At 40.4% G+C, this 20832-nt stretch overlaps 1 long non-coding RNA gene across 2 annotated transcripts in view; it reads right to left on the bottom strand.

The window, feature by feature from the left end:
* The window catches only part of LOC118910013 (uncharacterized), a 32060-nt gene that overhangs the window by 4530 nt on the left and 6698 nt on the right, over window positions 1-20832 (bottom strand). Inside the window, exons 2-3 of one of the 2 annotated variants that reach the window (XR_008995323.1) lie at window positions 8495-8593; window positions 6994-7089 (exon numbers count right to left, since the gene is read on the bottom strand). This is a non-coding gene — a long non-coding RNA (uncharacterized LOC118910013). Of the gene's footprint in view, window positions 1-5423; window positions 5697-6993; window positions 7090-8494; window positions 8594-20832 lie in introns of those variants that run through there. The other variant, XR_005023807.2, reaches the window with a different exon arrangement.

Here is a 20832-nt window from a genome sequence, read left to right as displayed (position 1 = left end):
GATCTCAGACTTCTAGTGTCCAGTACTGTGAGCAATAAATTTGTGTTATTTATAAGTCACCCGATCTGTGGTATTTTGTTATAGTAGCATGAACATACTAAGACAGGAACCAAAATGTTCATCGTTATTCACCCACGTGTGTCCCAGGTTTTCCCGGCCAAGGCTCTGACTTTAGCATAACAGACCTCTACTGAGCATTCAATCATCTTTGAAGGGCGTCTACTATTTAGAATCCTGAGTTTAGTATTCAGATTTTTTTCTGCTCTTCCACTGCAAAAGATAAGAGCTTTGGGGGTAGGCTGCCAAAGAAGCACTCTGATTTCAGTTTTCAAGTGCTCATTACAGCCCTCACCTTTTCATTATCCTTCTATAGGGTATTAACACAACTAAGTAACAGCTGGCAAATTTTATTGCCATTGTATGATTTCCTCTTCTCTCCTCAACCAGTTTTCCAAAAATTTGACTCAAGGTGCTCTCCTCCCTGTTGGCAGTGATGTAGGGCAACAGGAACTCTGACACACTGCTAGTGGAGCTGTAATCTGATTTAATAACTTTGAAAAGTTTGGCATTATCTAGTAGATCTGAAGCTAAAGCATTTTCTGTGACCCAGCAATTCCACCTCTAGGAATACACCCAACAGAAATGTGGATATGTGCTCATCAAAAGACATGTACAAGAATGTTCTTAGTGGCATTGTTTTAACCCAATGCGTGAAGAACCCAAAATATTGGTCAACAGTAGAAATGGTAAAACATTGTGATATATCCATACAATGGAATACTATTCAGCAATGAAAATTAATGAACTACAGTTACATTCAACAACATGAATGAACCTTATAATCACAATATTCATGGGAACAAGCCAGGAAAAATATTATATTACAACTCCATGTATATGAATATTACTGTATGACTCCATGTATATAAAGTTGAAAAACAGGAAAAACTAAGCTACATTGTTTAGGGAATCATACATAGGTGGCAGAACTATAAAGAAGAAAAACCAAGGGCATGAGTAACCCAAAAGTCAGGATATTGGTTACTTCTTAGAGGAAGAAAGGTGGGAGTGATCAAGAAAGGACACATGGAATGGCTTCTGTTTCTTCCAATTTTTTAATTATGGAATTTCATAGATATAGGGAAAATTTTTTTAATTAAATATAGGGAAAATAATAAAATTAACATTCATGTACCCTCTAGTTAGATTTTAGAATTCCTAACATTTTGGCATTTTGCTTTGTATCTCTCCATGCATGCATCCATATATTTTAACAGTTTTTAAAAATATAATTCACACCCCATACAATTCACCCATTTTTAATGTACAATTCAACAGTTTTTAGTATGATCACAGACATATGCAACCATCACCATATTCAATTTTAGAATTTTTATGACCTCAGAAATAAACTCCATACTTTTAGCTATCAACTTCCGATTCCCCCATCCTCCCAGCCCTAAGCAAGCACTAATATGCACCCTCTGCCTCTGTAGATTTGCCTATTGTGGACATTTCATATAAATGGAATCACATAACATGTGGATGTTTTTGTGAGTAAGCTTCTTTCACTTAGAATAATGGTTTCAAGGTTCATACATGTTGTAGCATGTGTCAGTACTTGTGTTAGTCTGTTTGGTCTGCCATAACAGAATACCACAGACTGAGTGGCTTAAACAACAGAAATTTATTTTTTCATAGTTCTGGAGACTTGACGTCCAAGATCAAGGTGCCAGCAGGGTATTTCTGGTGAGACCTCTCTCCTTGGGTTGCAGTGGCTACATTCTTCTGTGTCCTCACATAGCCCTTCCTCTGTGTGCCTCCAGAGACAGAGATATATCTGATTATCTTTTCCTTTTCTTATAAGGATGCCAGTCCTATTGGGCTAAGGCCCTATCCTTATGATCTCATTTAATCTTTATTATCTCCTTAAAGGCCCTGTATCCAAATTATCACATTGGAGGTTAAAGCTTCAACATATAAACTTTGAGGGCATGCAAATAGGTCTATAATAGTGCTGCATTCCTATTTATGGCCGAATAATATTTTCATTGTACAGATATACCACATTTTGTTTATCCATTCATCAGCTGATGGATATTTGCATTTCTTCCACCTTTTGTTTACCTGTTATGAATGTTCTTAGTGGCAAAGCTACTTCTTAGCACCAGAAGCTGTGATTGGTTACTACTTGCTTGAGCTTGCAGTCATGTTCAGTCATCTGTCAAGTTGTATTCAATTTCTGCATGGTCTATACTGGTGAATCAAATGGGGAACACCGTCCCTTCACCCTTGAGATTCTTAAGGGCAGCACCAAGCTCTGCCATACCCAATCCTGGGACATGTTATGAATAATGCTGTTGTGAACAGTCAGGGACAGATTTTTGTGTGAACATGTGTGCTCACTTCTCGTGGATTATACCTAGAACTTGAATTGCCGTGTCATTGTTAACTCTATGTTCAACCATTAGAAAAACTGCCAGACTGTTTCATGAAGTGGCTGCACCATCTTATATTTCCACCAGCAGTATATGAGGGTTCCAAGTTTATGAAGTTCTTGATAACCCTTGTTGTTATCTTTTCATTATAGTCATTTTAGTGGATATGAGTGGCACCTCACTGTGGTTTTGATTTTTATGTCTCTGATCATTCATGATGTCAAGCACCTTTTATATGTGCTTATTGGCTATTTGCATTTCTTCTTCAGAGAAATGCTTTTTCAAATCCTTTGCCCAATTTTTAATTGGGTTATTTCTCTTTGTATTACTGACTTGTAAGAGTTCTATACATATTCCTTGTTTCATATTTTCTTGCATTTCCTATTTTTGTCTTGTTTTGATTTCATCAGAGCTCACTGAGATTCCTGAAAGCATAGACAAATGTTTTTCAATAAATTTATAAAGTTTTCAGCCATTTTTTTTTTTGGTGACCACCAGTATTTTATTCCTATTACCCTTCAACAAATAAATGGATAAGATTCTATTTAAACATTTAAAGGGCAGTATTTTTGTACAATTCTGGGCATATAGTGGATTCTTTATATGCTTGGGGTTTTTTAAAAAGGTTTTCCTTTCCTTTTATTGAAATATCACTGATATACAATCTTGGATTCAAGTATACAACACAGTGGTTCAATAGTTACTCATATTATTAAGTCTTCATCCCCTCTAGTGAAGTTACTATCTGTCACCATAGGAAGATATTACAGAATCATTGCTATATTTTCCATGCTGTACTACCATCCCCATGACCAACTTACATTATGACTGAGAATTTTTTCTGCCCCTTTATCCCCTTCACCCTCCCCACACACCCATCCCAACCCCTCCCCCATGGTAACCACTAGTCACTTCTCAGTGTGAGTCTAGTGCTCTTTTCTTCATTTTGTTTTGCTTTGTTTTTATATTCCACAAATAAGTGAAATCATATGGCATTTGTCTTTCTCTGCCTGGCTTATTTCACTGAACATAATACCTTCTAGGTCCATCCATCTTGTTGCAAATGGAAGAATTTCTTTCTTTTTATGGCTGAATAATATTTTACTGTGTATACGTACAACATCTTCTTTATCCGTTCATCTATTGATGGGCGCTTCAGTTGCTCCCATATCTTGGCTATTGTAAATAATGCAGTGATAAACATAGGGGTGCATATATCTTTTTGAATCAGGGATTTTGTTTTCACTGGGTAAATTCTTAGAAGTGGAATTACTGGGTCATATGGTATTTCTATTTTTGGTTTTTTGCAGAAGCTCCATACTGCTTTCCACAGTGGCTGCACCAATTGACATTCCCACCAACAGTGCAGGAGGGTTCCTTTTTCTCCACATTCTCACCAATATTTGTTATTCGTCTTTTAGATAGTGGCCATTCTAACTGATGTGAGGTGATATCTCATTGTGGTTTTAAATTGTGTTTCCCTGATGATTAGTGATGTGGAGCATCTTTTCATGTGCCTGTTGGTCATCTGTAAGTCTTCTTTGGAGAAATGTCTGTTCAGGTCCTCTGCCCATTTTTTAATTGGATTGTTTGCTTTTTTGGTGTTGAGGCATATGATTTCTTTATGTATTTTGGATGTTAACCCCTTATCTAATGAATTGTTTATGAATATATTTTCCCATACTGTAGGTTTCCTTTTGTTCTGCTGATGGTGTCCTTTGCTGTACAGAAGCTTTTTAGCTTGATGTAGTCCCATTTGTTCATTTTTGCTTTTGTTTCCCTTGCCCAAGGAGATGCGTTCAGGAAAAATTTGCTCATGTTTATATTCAAGAGATTTTTGCCTATGTTTTCTTCTAAGAGTTTTATGGTTTCATGTCCTAAATTTAGGTCTTTGATCCATTTTGAGTTTACTTTTGTGTATGGAGTTAGATAGTAATTGAGTTTCTTTCTCTTGAATGTAGCTGTCCAGTTTTGCCAACTCCAGTTATTGAAGAGGCTGTCATTTCCCCACTGTATATTCATGGCTCCTTTATCATATATTAACTGACCATATATGTGGGGGTTTATATCTGGGCTCTCTATTTTGTTCCATTGATCTGTGGGTCTGTTCTTGTGCCAGTACTACAGTGCTGTGATTAATGTAGCTTTGTCGTAGAGCTTGAGGTCAGGGAGCATGATACCCCCAGCTTTGTTCTTCTTTCTCAGGATTGCTTTGGCTATTCAGGGTCTTTAGTGGTTCCATATGAGTTTTAGGATTATTTGCCCTAGTTCATTGAAAAATACCATTGATATTTTGATAGGGATTGCATTGACTATGAAGTGTTTTGACAATATTAATTCTTCCTATCCATGAGTATGGATAGATTTCCATTTATCTGTGTCTCCTTTAATTTGTCTCATGAGTGTCTTATAGTTTTCAGAGTATAGGTCTTTTATCAACTTGGTTAGGTTTATTTCTAGGTATTTTATTCTTTTTGATGCCATTGTAAATGGAATTGTTTTCCTGATTTCTGTTTCTTCTAGTTTGTTGTTAATATATAGGAATGCAACAGATTTCTGTGTGTTAATTTTGTATCCTGCAACTTCGCCAAATCCAGTTATTAGTTCTAATAGTTTTTTGGTGGAGTCTTTAGGATTTTCTCAGCCATAATTTCTTCAAATAATTTTTCTGCTCTTTTCTCTCTTCTGCTTCTAATACTCCACTGCATGTATGTTGATGTACTTAATGATATACCAAATTTCTCTGAAGATCTCTTCATTTTTCATTATTCTTTTTTTCTCTGTTCTTTAAATTGGATAAACCCTATTGTTCTATCTTTAGGTTCATTAATTCTTTCTTCTGCTAGTTCAAATCCACCACTGAGTGCCCCTAGTGAAATTCCTCTTTTGGTTATGTACTTTTCCATTTCAGAATTTATATTTAATGCTTTTTATAATTTCTGTCCTTTTTTGATACTCTTTATTTGATGTGGCATTGTCATCATACCTTCCTTTTGTTCTTTAATCATGATTTCCTTTAGTTCTCTGAACATGTTTAGAACAGTTACTTTGAAGTCTTTGATAAATCCATCATCTAGTTGTGGTATTTTACCTGTCTTAGGCTATTAAAACAAAGTAACATTGACTGGGTAGTTTAAACAATAGAAATTAATTTCTCATAGTTCTAGACATTGGAAGTCTGAGATCAGTATGCCAGCTGGTTGGGTTCTGGTGAGTGTTCTCTTCTTGGCTTGCAGATGGCAGCCTTCTTGCTGTGGTCTCACAAGGGAGAGATAGAGATAGAGACAGAGACAGAGACCAAAATGGAGATGGGGGAGGGTGCTCTCTGGTGTTCTCTTCTTGTAAGGGCACTAATCCTATCATGAGGGCCCTACCCTCATGACCTCATCTAAAGCTTATTACCTTCCAAAGTCTCCAGTCTCCCAATACCATCACATTGGGCATTAGGGCTTCAGCATAGGAATTTTGGATGGACACAAATAGTCCACAACGTTCTCATAAAGAGTTTCTGTTACTTGCCATTTTTTTTCTCCAATGTGTTGGCCATACTTTCCTATTATTTTGGATGTCTAAGAATTTTTTGTTGGAAACTATATACTTTAAATAATACATTGTAGCAACTCTGGGTACTGGTCTACCCTCTAGGCCTTGTTATTTGCATTTGTTTGGGTTTTTTTTGTTTAGTTAGCATATGGATTAGTTTAGAGAGGTCTGCGCTGGATCCACGACCACCAGAACGAGAAGGTTCTGATGATGCTTGTTAAGTGGTGCAGCTTTGGATATTCCAACAGTTACCTTGGGATGACAGTGGTTTTCACAGGGTTCTCCTTTTGTCTTTCCATAGCCACCTCTAATGTTAAGTTCCACTAATTGTCAGCTGATTGCTCTACTGTTTTCAACAAAGCCCTGGGGCATAAACCTCTCCACAGATGGATCCCATAAAATTCAGAAAGGAGGGTTCCCCAGTAAGTGTTTGAAATTTGTTCTGACTCCAGAAGGGCTTCTCCAAGCTGTCTCTTTCCCAGGTTCTCAACAGCAAAATGGCGGGCCTACAATTTACCCTGTATCTCCAATGAATTTACCAATCTCCTGCCAATTGTGTTTCCCCACAGACTCCACTGTTTCTGACAGCTCCCTTAAACTGGAACTTCTCCACACTCTGTTGCAAATGAAATCAGTTCCTTTGGGAAGACATTCAGAGCTTTCTGTTTAGACCTTCTTCTCCCTCCAGGCAAGATGTCTGAACCTGGCTCTGGAGCTGGAGGTGGAGATAATGGTACACGTCTCTCTGAATTCCACCCCCACTCTAGGAGCTTAGTGTTCAGTGGAATGGGTAGCCTCAACTTTTCTAGGCTTGCTTCTCCCAGCACAGACCCTTATAAGCCAGAAAAAGGGTGATCAGGACCCCAGTATTCTCAGTGTGCCATGCCTAAGATAGGGCCTCCATCCAACCAGTGGGGGCTGGGTGGAAGAAGGAAGCCTGAACCTGTTGGCCACACTCAGTGGATCTTAGCTTCAGCAACAGGTAGCAAAGGATAAGATGAGAAATGCTTACCTCCTGAGAAGATAGCCCTCCATCCAGGAGCTATAGGAAGATGGAACCCTGTGTTCTTGCCAGCACCAATCTACAGTGGAGTTTCCTTTTCACAAGCTAGGAAAGATGGAAGGAGGGAATGGGTATTCATTCAAATACCACAGAAATTTCATGTTCTCATCAAATTTTAGTACACTTTCTTGAGTAGGTGTTTCTTCATTTTCTATATGTCTTTAGGATAATTTTCAGAGACTTTCAATGGCTACATGTATTTTTTCATAATTTTCACCAGTTTCACTGAAGAGCTCATCCAAATTGCCCCTCATATTGTCATGCTGGAAGTGGAACTCCCATATATACATTTTTTTGCTGAGCTATATCAAAACAAGTTGCAGACGTCAGGAACCTTTATCCCTAAATACTTCAGCATGCATCTCCTCAAAACAAGGGCATCTCCTACATAATGACAATAATGTTATCATTCTTGAATAAATTAACATAATTGTATAGTACCATTAACAATCATTCCATATTCAAATTTCCCCAAGAATGTCTTTTATGGGTCTTTCTGGGGGATTGGGGAACCAATAAGCAAACAAGGTTCACATACTGCATTTTGTTGCTTTGTGTCTTTAGATTTCTTTAACTTAAAACAGACCACCCAACTTTTCTTTTCAAGTTATTGATATTTTGAAGAATCCAGACCAGCTGTCTTTTAGAACTCCACATTAGGGGTTTCTTGAGTGCTGTCAACCTTCTATTTCTTGACCTAGGTAGTGGTTTCTCTATAGTATTAGCTTTTTAAAATTTATCATTAGGCTGCACAATAATATGCTATGCATCAAATTTGTATGTAATCATTACTAAACAGAAATGAGCATCAAGCCATGAAAAGACATGGAGGAAGTTAAAATACATATAGTTAGTGAGAGAAGCCAATCTGAAAAGGCAATATACTATTTGATTCCAACTAAATAACGTTTTGAAAGAGGCAAAACTATGGAGACAGTGAAAAGGTCAGTGGTTGCCAAGGGTTAGTGGGGAGGAAGAGATGAATAAATGGAGCAAAGAGGATTTTTAGGGCAGTGAAACTATTCTCTATGGCATTCTAATGATGGATACATGTCATTATACATTTGTCCAAACTCATAGAATGTACAGCACCAAGAGCAAACCCTAATGTAACTATGGACTTTGGGTGATGATGAAGTGTCTATGTCAGTTCACTAGTTGTTAACAAATGACCCTCTCTGGGACAGCATGTTGACAGTGGGTGAGGTGGTATGGGGGGTGGGCAGGGAATATATGGGAACTCTACTTTCTGTTCACTTTTACTGTGAACCTAAAAATTGTCTTTAAAAAAAAGTCTATTTAAAAATCCATAAGTATATTATATGTCACAATTTTTAAAAATTGGAAAATGTCTAGAGAAAAGTGATTACAGTTACAGTGCTCTAAGTTTCTCACATTTCTTAGAAGGGATGTCAATATATTAACTTTAGACTTAATTAAGTATACTGACCTGTCAAAGTCCAATTTCTGTGCTTTTCCCATTACACCATCCTTCTTCTCTAGAATCGGGTTATGAATTTTTGACTTCCCAAGGTCTCCTGGTCCAGTCCTGCTGGGTGGACAGCCACATTCAATGCCTGGATAATTTGTGCAGTTGTCCCGGCTTCTTCCTCTTCCCTACTTGTGAGAGTCTCCTTGCTGCCACATTTCAAAGTTCCTTCCAATCTCATTCTCTCCAAAGAGCTGTCTTGTTCCCTTGACCTCCAAGTTACAGTAGCTAAGAGGTAACAACCTCCTCCCTTACACCTGTCCCTGAAGTGAACCACCCTTTGCCCCCTGCCCTGGGGAGGAACAGTGACAGAAGCCCTGACATACTTCTTGGCAAGGTCTCTGACTGAAGATCAAAGGGGATCAGACTAAGAAAGAGGGCGAGCTAATGATTAAAGAGAGAGTTAAGGATAATGTTTCCTTGCTTCTATTCTTAGAATTACTCTACTAGAACAGGATTGGTTCAAATTAACACCTGACTTTTTACCTGTGAAACCAATCTGTTTAGGCTCACAAAACACTGAGGGAAAAAAATGTTTTTGTTGATACCATTTAAGAGTGGCTGACCAGAGAAGTCTGAGAATTTTTATTAATAAAATAACCATGATTCTGCTTGTAAACAGCATGCCATTCCACAGCATCATTCCTTTTTTCAGCTAGTTTTTTTTTTTTTGAGAACAGATTGTTTGTGTCCTGAACAGATGTAGGCTTTGCTGTAGGAAGGGGAGGAGTAAAAGTGGGTTACAAGAGAAGTATAGGATGCAGGGTTTGCCTTCAGGGTTCTTACTATCCAATTGGAGAGAATAAATATTCAGCCAGGAGGAGGAAGGGTGGTACTAAGGTATTTCACTGGTTTGGAGTGCAAAATCATTTCTTTATATGCTAGACATAAGGCTGACCTTTGAAAAGGAGAGGAAGGTTTGTGCAACTAATTAATTGTGAAAAATGAGGGCACTCTGTGTAGGTTCCTTAAGAGTGAAGGCCAACAGATTTGCTTTCAAACACTCCTTTGGCAGTTGTGTTTTCTCTTAAAGAATAGCTCTCTAACGTCAACTGCATCTGTTCTTTCAAGACCTCAGCAGATTCTAGAAGCTTTATTTCCCTGACCCTCCTTTCTGTCACCAGTGTTGCTGCCTGTCTTGGAAAGTAATAGGACTCCACTCATTGGACAGTGTTCTGCTAGCTGGTTCACAACTTTAGACTGACCTTTTACCTAGTTAGGGCCCAGGAGTGAAGTTTGACTCCGTCAAGGAAAAGTGGTGAGAGATATGATCTTATGTGGACAGTGTCTCTGAGGAGGCAGTGCAGATCCAGTGAGGAAAGTGGGGATAATCCTCTCTTCCATATTTACACTTTCCTGGTGACCAATCCTTTTTGATTTGTTTGTTTAAAGTCTATTTCCCCCAACTACAGGGCAAGCCACATAAGGGAGGTGACCATGTCCTTTTCATTCTCTGCTGTATCCCCAGCGCCCAGCACAAGATCTGAGATGCGGTGTCCTATAAATATTTGTTAAATGAATGAAGAATTAATTAATTAATTAATTAAGTGGGACTCTTAAAATCCTGACAGGATGTGGACAGAAACTAGCAAATAAGTGAGAAAAGATGGTGAGAGGTAAACTGAGGTCTTCTTTGGGAGCCACAGAATGATGGCAGGAACAGAACAGGAAGTGCGGAGTAGCAGAGCCATCTAAGAGTGGTGAGAAGTGAGGGCAAGAGAAATAACACTAACATTTGTCCAGCATCTTCTAGGTGTCTGGTGCTTTACCATGTATGAACTCATTTAATCTTCACGAGTCCATGAAATAGGCACTATTCTGATACACATATTACAGATGAAAACAAACGAAACACAAAGAGGTTAGATAACTTGCTCACAATCACTAGTGTGAGGCCACTGCCCATGGGTCTCTCAGGTTTCTGCGCATCTTCTGAACAGAGACACTGACTGACATTGTTCGGAAGTGTTTTTTCAAGGGTGTGTGTATAGTGAACAGCTTTGGAAGAAATAGTGTCTCCCTGTGGAGCAAAGGCATACTTACTGTCCATCATGAAAGATTCAGATTCATCAAACTCAGTGCTGCTCCTATAACAAAACCCACAATGTGTACAGGAGTCACCTGGCCCTTTTCAAGTAGCTCCTATGAGACCTGAAGGTAAGAGGAACTGATAAGAAAATCCTTATACCCTGACTACTACTATTGCTGTGAGAAATAGAGTCCCTTATCTCTGACCCAGGAGTCTCATGTTGTCTGCCAGCATCCATGAAAATGTGGCAGGCTAACTTGTTAGCTTGAAAGTAGGATAAAATCTCATAACCTTCACAAGTCTCGACAGTCACACAGGTGAGAAGTCTCAGAACAGGGAATTGTACCCATGTCTGTTTGACTCCTGAACCCACGGTCCTCCCAGGATGGTGTTACCCCCTGAGCTGTACTCAGGGATAGGTGCTGCATCATATGATATCATCCCTCCCCACCCTCCCCTCATACCTGTGTGTCACTGGCCCTGACCTTACCTTTCCAGTTGGATGATTTGAGTGTCCCATTAAGCAGGGAGGAAGTTGGAAGTATCTGATTATAATTGTCTTTCCTTCTGTCTCCTATGTTAATAGAAGTCATAATCTATCATCCTATCTTCTTAGTCATGCTATTTTCCCAGGGCTATGGTTCTTGTAATAGGCTTTTGTCAGGCAGATTCATATCTGATGGACAGGAATCCCCAGGAGACACAACAACTGAAGCACCTTTGATACTTCATAAATAACCAACTCATTTTAGCTCTTTGGGGAATACTTGTGAAACTACATCAAAGGCACCTAGGTGATAGGTCAGGGAGTGCACAATGGTAGGATCCCAAGATCTCATTTTGCATATATTTCAAACCCCCAAATTAATTATATAAAGTGGTTTCAGTAGAGATTTCTAGTCTCAGGAGTCCAGATATCCCTTTTGGTCATATAGGTCTTTTGCTCTCATTGTCTACAATCTCTTTTTAGCTTCAACAATGTTGAGAGATTAGACAATCATTCTCTCTGCTCACTAGAGCTGCAGCAACAGCTGCCAGTCTAGGGTTGGGAAGAGGAGAAATAGGAGGCAGTGAGGAATGAGTCCATTCCCACTTACCATGTCCCCAGAGGACTGCTCTACCAGAAGGCCTGATGGTTTGTCTAGTATTTCCACCAAAGTGATTAGATGCTATTACAATAGCCCTTTGAGGACACTGAGATCTTAAGTGACTAACTACTCCAATGTCATACTGTGCATTTATAGCAGATCTGGGGCTAAAATTCCTCTCCGTACCCTGGATACTTATCGAGTTGAGAGGACCATATCCTAGTTTCAAGGAGGTAGAGGAATAGGAACATTAGGTTAAGGATTCTTCCTTTGAACAGTTTCCAGTTGTCCTACCCAGAAGACAGAACCTCAAGAGGCAAAGGGCAGGGCAAAGTTAATGCCAAACCATGTCATGCTTCCCTCCACAAAGGCAGGGTGGAAGGGAGGCATAAGGACTGGTGCATCACAAAGAGCTGGGGACTGGGAGTCCCAGAGTCTGCCTGCACCATGATGCTTTCTTTCACCTCTCTGCAACAAAAATATACAATGTGTAGGTGTCTTTGGGCCTGAGATGGTAGTCTTTCCCTCCTGGAGTCCAGCCAGATGGCTGATCCCCCTGGCTGAATGGCCCACTGGCAGAGTTTTGAGCAGTGGAAATACCCTCCCCACAGCCTTCAGCTATCCCTCCCTACCTCTTCCAGCAGCTGTTGCTCTCTCTTGTCTGAACAGAGGACGATTGTTTCATTTCTTGACTTCTGGGCATAGATTTACCAAGCTGGGCTCTGCTTGAGTTAGAGGAGAGGTGGTAGGACGAAAACGGCTCATAAAAGGACTACACAAGTTGGGGTTTCCACCATTCTGAACTAAGAAAGGTGGACTGGAGACAGGAAAAGGAGGCATTCCACCATTCTGAACTAAGAAAGGTGGACTGGAGACAGGAAAAGGAGGCATTTGGGACACATGCATCTATAAGATGGGGGGGTATCGAAAAGTGGGCTCATGGTCTCTTTTATTGACTTGTGTGTCTGGTTAAAAAGGCAAGAGTTGGGACCACATCAAACTAAAAAGCTTCTGTACAGCAAAGGACACCATCAGCAGAACAAAAGGAAACCTACAGCATAGGAGAATATATTCATAAATAATTCATCAGATAAGGGGTTAACAATCAAAATATATAAAGAAATCATATGCCCCAACACCAAAACAAAACAAATAACCTGATTTAAAAAATGGGTGGAGGACCTGAACAGACATTTCTCCAAAGAAGACATACAGATGGCCGACAGGCACATGAAAAGATGCTCTGCATCGTTAATCATCAGGGAAATGCAAATCAAAACTACAATGAGATATCTCCTCTCATCACTTAGAATGGCCACTATCCAAAAGACAAGAAATAACAAGTATTGGCAAGGATGTGGAGAAAAGGGAACCTTCTTGCACTGTTGGTGGGAATGTCAATTGGTGCAGCCACTGTGGAAAGCAGTATGGATGCTTCTCAAAACACTAAAAATAGAAATACCATTTGACCCAGGAATTCTACTTCTAGGAATTTACCCAGCAAAAACAAAATTCCCAATTTGAAAAGATATATGCATCCCTATGCTTATTACCACATTATTTACAATAGCCAAGATATGGAAGCAACCAATGTTTCCATCAGTAGATCTATGGATAAAGAAGATTTTGTACATGTACACAATGGAATGTTATTTAGCTATAAAAAGAAAGAAATCCTGCCATTTGCGACAACTAGATGGACCTAGAGGGTATTATGCTCAGTGAAATAAACCAGGCAGAGAAAGACAAATGCCATATGATTTCACTTATTTGTGGAGTATAACAATGAAACAAAACTGAAGGAACAAAATAGCAGCAGACTCACAGACCCCAAGAAGGGACTAGCGGTTACCAAAGGGGAGGGGTGGGGGAGGGTGGGTAGGGAGGGAGGGAGAAGGGGATTAAGGGGCATTATAATTAGCACTCACAATATAGATAAGTCACGGGGAAGGCAGTATAGCATGGAGAAGACAAGTAGTGACTCTATAGCATCTTACTATGCTGCTGGGCAGTGACTGTAATGGGGTGTGTGGGGGGGTACTTGACAATATGGGTGAATGATGTAACCACAATGTTGCCAATGTGAAGCCTTCATAAGATTGTATATCAATGATACCTTAATTTAAAAAAACAGCAGTAGACTCACAGACACTGAAAGTGACTGGTGTTTACCATGAGGGAGGGGTTGGCGTGGGTGGAATAGGGATGGTGAGGGGGATAAAGGGGAAGAAAAATCCTCAATCATAATAAAAGTTGGTCATGGGGATAGTAGTAAAGCATGGAGAATATAGCCAATGATTCTGTAACATCTTCCTATGTTGACAGATAGCAACTACACTAGTTGGGGTGAGGAATTAATAATATGGGCAACTATTGAACCACCGTGTTGTGTACTTGAAACCAATATAAGATTGTATGTCAACTATACTTCAATTTTTTTTAAGTAAGAGACAAGGGAACAGCTTATTTCTGTCCTGGCAGCACCTCAGGTGAACTGCAACATGCCCTAGAGATAGTTTCTTTTTTAGTGTTCTAAGAACACTAAGAGTTCTCTAAGAACTGGGAACCTCATATAAGGTGCATTAATTTAATCCTCTTACCATAGATAGCAGAGGTCCACTTTGGATACCTCAAGAAAAGAAAGATTATGGTGAGGATACACACAGCCTGGAAAACTACTAAATTTCAAAGCAGCTCTAGTCATCAGCATCCTGTTCTCTTCCTCTTGTATAATATGCCTGCTCCCCTCTGTAAGTCTGCTCTACTCTTCTCTTGCCATTGACTGGAAAATTCTCCCCACAGTCTATAGGAACAGTTCTATAGGGTGCTGGTTTGATTGCCTTAGCCTATTACTATCAATCCTATTGGGCAGAGCTCTTTGCACCTGGCTACTTTATCTGTCATCACATTCCTGGTACAGTCATGGTCTCCTCTATGCCACAACTACCTGTATTTCCCTTCCTGAGCAGAAGGCAGTGAGCAGAGTGTTGGACACGGCATGACTAACAGGTCTAGTTCAGAGGACTTTACTCTGAAGGGTTACAGCAGCCTTGGTGACAATTCACCTATGAGAGATTCAGCTGAACAGGAGAAAGACAGGGCCAGTTTTCTGTATACATGGAATAGGCAGCTGTCCATGCCAGTGTTTCCCAACTCATGGTCCTTGAACCCCTGCATCAGATTCATCTTAGTGCTTTTTAAATCTTCAAATTTCTGGGCCCTACTTCAGACCTATAGAATCAGAAGTTTGGAACTGGGATCAGATAATCTGCATAGTTAACAAGCTCCTCACATAACTGTGCACACTAAAGTTGAGGACCTCAGCTCTGTATTCTTCAAGCTTCACTTGAGTTGTCTCTTTCTGGAAAGTTCTTTCCCTGCTATCTCTGCATGGCAAAATCCTGTTCCATCCTTGGAAGCAAAGCTCAGATGTAGCTGCCTTCATGCAGCTTTCCCTGATTTCATGTCTCATTAACTTCAACTATGTCCTGTTACTATAGGATAGGGAGTATTAGGCATAGAAGAACTGGATTGCAAGGCAGTGTTGGGGAAATGAGAAGACACACCTGGGATGGAGCTGTAGGAAAGGATTGTAATTTTGTCCCCAACTTTTAATTTGGAAAAACTTAAAAGTAAACTATGATGAATACCAGCATACCCTTCACCTAGAAATTTGTTAATATATTAGGTTTGCACACATGCTCTCTCCATACACACATATGTAATACAAATACATATGTATTTCACTGCAACATTTGAAATTACATTGCAGGTATGATGACATTTCACACCTAAATACTTCAGTACAAATCTACTAAGATAGCATTCTTTCATACTCTTGCATAATCACCATTAGCACATCCAAGAAATGTAACATTGATAGAAAAATATTATCCACTATCAAATCTATGTCAAAATTTCTCAACAAAACATCCTAGATGTTTGTGTTGATATAGGATTCGATCAAGAATCATGTATTTCATTTTTGTGTCTTTTCAGTCTCCTATAATCTGGATTCTAGAACAGTACTTTTGGCTTTTTTCTTAATGATACTGATATTTTTGAAGAGTCTGGGTCAGTTGTTTCATTTACAATCTAGATTTGTCTTGATTGTTTACTCCTGATTAGATTCATATTAAACATTTCTGGAAAGAATACTATACAAGTAATGATGTTTACTTCCCATTGTGTCACATCAGGAGGTGCACATGCCATTACCCTGCTAATAGTGGTGCCAAATTTGATCACTTATTTAAGGTGGTGTCTTTTAGAACTCTTCATTGTAAAGGTTTTTTTTTCTTTGAAATTAGTAAGCAATCTGTGGATTGAAATCAGGAATGTGCTCACTTAACAAGCTCTTGTGGTGATTCTTTAGTACACTGAAGTCTGAACCACTGTTTTACATGTTGTACTATGAACAAGGGTCCTCAAAGGCCTTATCTACCTAAAAAATACTGATTCAATCTAGGCTTAGCTTGTCTGCCTTCACCATTCACCTCCCACTCCACCACCAAATATCCCCTCCGTTTTGCCTGGCCCCAAATCCCTAGCATGAGAGACAATAGTAAGCCAGATGGAGGCATTGCCTCCAACCTGAGGGCCTTGATACTTTACCCAGTTCATTCTTTGTGAGGAAATGCCCTTGAAAATGGACAAGGTATTTTGGTTTGGTTGGTTTGTATTATTATCAATAATCATTATTATTATTGAGTGAATTAAACCAAGCACTTTATATAAATTACATCATTTAATCCTTATAGCAATTCAATGATTTTGCAGATGGGAAAATTGAGGCCCAGAGAGGTAAAGTAATTTTCCCAAGGCTACACAGGTATTAAAAGCAGGAACTGGATTCAGATCCAGTTCCAATTATAAAGCTCAGGCTTTTAAACACTATGCTATATTCCCTAATGAGCAATAATTCCACCTGACTTCAGAATTCTCTCACCATTTCCTTCTGAAGAGTTCTAGGCCCACCGCACTCCTGAGAGAGAGGAAGCAGGGACACTGGACTTACTCTCTTTCAAGATGGAGAAATGGTGCAACAGAGAAATCAATTGGCATTCCTGTGGTCTCCCAGCAAGTAAGTGAGCAGGGCTGTTGATGGAGAGACCTTAAGCTCTTGCTTATGAATTTGATTTTGATTTAAGAGGCAGCTGAGAGCCACTGTGATTTCTGACTGGTGCTTGTTGAATCCAGAATGGGTTCAGGCTGGATTAATATCACTGTCTTTTGTGGGGGGAAATGCTGCAGCTTGATAATAAACAGGTTTACAGGGTTTAGTGGAAAAGACTAATGTTGCCTAATAGTCCCTTCTGTGCCTGGCACACTTGATTGACTGTTTTTAGGTTTACAGCTCTCTCCAGCCTCTCATGGGGTAAAATGCTACCTCTTAGATTGTACTTAGCTCAAGAAAACCTCTCATCTGCAGACCCTACACCTTCTACTCCCCCCACAAAGAAAGCCGTGTAAAGGTGCTCCAAATTTGGGTAGCTCCTCATTTTCTCTAGCCTATCATTTATCCCGAGAATGCCCAGTCAAACACTATAGTGAAATGAACAAAACAAACAAAACAAAGCAACAAAACAAAGCTGTCTCTTGCTAGCAGGAGTCATTTGTAATTGGGAGCGGGGGCAGTTTGTTGTACAATTTCTTAGTCTCAGATTGCTCATTTCTTAGCAACAGAGGTGTCAGGAAAATATCTTCGCACCTGTTGCAAAGTTTCATCTATGGCTAGAGACAGACACAGACACACACACAAAGAATATCATCCCGATTTGAGCATTATGTGTTATTGAAGCAAGCACATGTACACTTATGAAGTATCATCCAAGTTTAGCATATGCCCTGATAAATTTACACAGCATCATATACAGACACAGAGGATTTCTAAGTTGAAAGTCCTAAGAGGTCAGCTAGCAAAGCCCTCCATCCTACTCCTCACCTCCCGACTGTGAATGCACACAGCATCTCTCTACTGAGCTGTTAAAGTTTGGGCAGCTCCAGTGACAAGTTGATCACTAACTTTCAGAGGCAGCTGGTCTCTGTGACCAGCTTTTTTATTTTTTTAAACGAAAGTCTTTTATAAAATAAGGTGAAATCCGTCCTTCTGATACCTTCTAGCCTTTGGTGGCTACTTCCTTCCTCTGGAGTTACTCAGAACAAGGATCTCCTTCTCCACCCAGGCCCTACCCCTGACCCTAGAGGGATTGAAACTTCTAGCACCACAGTTCCCAGCCAGAACTCTCTGCAATGACTCTTCTTTCCCTCCAACTGCTCCCTTTTCATGGCATGTCTTAAGGCTCATTCTCTCAGCTGGTGCTGCCTCTTCTATATTGCTCTGCTCATCCCTGCCCACCAAGCAAGCACAAGGCTTCTGGAAGCCTGGGCCTCTGCGGGCCCACGGCAGTGCCATCACTCTGCTTGCTAAAAGCCATTTGATGCAACAGGTAAGCAAGCAGTTAGAGAGGTGCATTGGATTTCTGAGAGGCACCAGTTTAGCAAAGGCAGAAATAGGCTCTAACTTAATAATCTGCTCATCACACACAGTAAGAGACACCCTGACTTATTCAAAGACACCGTGGGCAGTGCAGGGGATGAATAAGCATGATTCACTGCCACTCTGGCACCCGGGGCATGAAGGATAATAAAACCCAAAGAATTGTAGCCGCCTGAGTAGTAAATTAAGAGATTCAGGACTCAGCTAGACTCTAGACATCAATGTTACCATGGCAATAAAGGGCCCCAGCGTTCAGCAGCTAATACAGAGCAGGCATCTAATAGGCTAGTCTATGTCATGGCCGAAGCCCAAGGGGCTAGCAAAGACCAATTAGCATATCCTTTCATTAGGGGCTTCTGCACACTTCTTCTCTTAATTCCAATTAGTTGTTTGTTTGAACCAACGTCTCTTGCCTGCATTATACTCATTAGTGCCTTTTAGCCACTGGAAATAGGCTTGAAATTCCACAAGGACCTCACAATTTCCCAAGCCTTCATTTTTTCCTCTAGGGGTCTAGGCTTATACAGTCACAAACCGATGGTCCTTAGTCCCTCGAAATAAAAGCATCCCTCACTGTACAACTGTACTTGACAGATGGAAACTGCTCAGGAATGTGATGTGCTAATGGTTATTCCTGGAACCCAGTGAAGTAGGGAGCTGAGGCCATTATCTGGATCATTCAGGTCAAGGAAACCCTGTGGCCTTAGCCAGTAAGCCTGCTGGCTATGCTTGCTGGCCACTCCTCAGAGGCTAGCTGTTCGGGAGGGGGACCTTGGGCACTGGGGGCCATACTGGGATCGTCAAAGTTGGGCAGTAGCTGTTCCAGCTTGAAGGACTGCCCTTCAAGGTCCAACCCAAACCCCGCCTATTCCGGGAAGCCTTCCCTGATTTTTGCAGCCCCAAATAATTTCCCCCTCCTCCACACACTTTGAAGATGATACCCTATGCTGGGCTGTAGTCATTGGCAGCCTCAGGTCCTAGACCAGCCTGGAGCTCCCTCACCCGTGACTTCAGAGTCCACAGGTCACTAATGCTGGAAGGGACTGGGGTTCTCCACAATGCCTGGGTGACTCCAATGGCGAACAAGTATTCGGCTCTACTGCACGTGACCTCCCAGAGCCAATCCCTGGGCAGGGAAAGCACACAACTGCTCTTTGATGCCTCTGGGACACACTCCCCTGGCGCACGCACACACACACACACACACACACAATTGTGGAAATGGCCCACAAGAACAGACGTCATAAACCAGCCCATCTCATAGTAGAAGCAAAGATTGTCTGAAGAGTGCTAGCATTTCCTCCTTTGGCAACAGGAGTATCCAGCCCATAAGACTGTTTGTGTTCCCCATCAGCAACCATATGGTTCCACTGGAGCAGTAACCAGGAAAAGGGGCTTACAGAAGCAGCTGCTAACTAACACCTGTGCCCAAGGACTGGGCATATCGTTTTAGAGACCTAGTCATTTGCCTTTGAATCTGCTGTCAAATCCAAAGCCTTTCCTTTCTCCCCCCTCTTTTGCTTCTGTAGCCACTGCTTCATTTGCTGCTCCACTGGCCACTTTTGGCTCCAGTCTGCTGCACTGTTAAACAGATTGTTTTTTTCCCCAAATTGGCAGGAACGGTTTCTCTTTTAGCTAGAGTCGTTTGAGTGTGAACTCATACAGATTTCTGTCTTTGAGATCCTATGGGATTTTGTTAGTTTACCACACCCAACAGCTGGCATTCCAGAAGGCAGCCTAGGCTATAGCCAAAATACACTGCAAATATATTAAGTATATAGCACACCCCAAATTACCCAGAATGCTAGAGAATGAGAGTTTCTGGACAATGGAATATTTTGTTTCTTAAGGTCACATTACTCCAGATCCCCTTTTGTCCTCCCGCTTTTGGGGGATTTATTCCCAGCTTTCTTGAGATAGAATTGACATAACATTGTCTAAGTTTAAGGTGTACAATGTGATTTGATACCCTTACATATTACAAAATGATTACTACCATAGTGTAAACTAATGCCTTCATCACATCACATAATTATCATTTATCATTTCTTTTTTATGGTGAGAACACTTAAAATCTATCTTCTTAGCAACTTCCAAGTATATAATAGTGCATTATTAACTATAATCACCATGCTGTACATTAGATCCCCAGAATTTTTTCCTCTTATAACTAGAAGTTTGTACCCTTTGACCAACATCTCCATGTTTCTCCCACCCTCTCAGTCGCTGGTAACCACCATTCTACTCTCTGTTCTATGCACTCAGCTTTTTTAGATTCCACATATAAATGAGATCATACAGTATTTGTCTTTCTCTGACTTATTTCACAGTATAATACTCTCAAGGTCCATCCATGTTGTCACTAATGGCTGGATTTCCTTCTTTCTCATGGCTGAATAATATTCCATTGTGTATACATACCACATTTCCTCATCCATTCATCTGTTGACAGACACTTAAATTGTTTGCATGTCTTGGCTATTGTAGATAATGCTGCTCCCCTACTCTTGGTTTTTGAAATCTTGCTAACGTGACTGTTCTCTCTTCTGCCTTAGTAAGCCAAGACCAGTTAACCTATCCTTTGTTTGGTTTTTGAGGCTTCCAAGAACTTCAGGATTCTCATATTTAACATCAGAATTACATAAAAGGTTCTAGTGGAGAAGTCTAAGAGATAGAGCTCAAT

This window comes from Manis pentadactyla, chromosome X, assembly GCF_030020395.1.
Source record: "Manis pentadactyla isolate mManPen7 chromosome X, mManPen7.hap1, whole genome shotgun sequence".
Taxonomy (NCBI): Eukaryota; Metazoa; Chordata; class Mammalia; order Pholidota; family Manidae; genus Manis; species Manis pentadactyla.
This window is presented reverse-complemented; position numbering and strand designations above follow the sequence as displayed.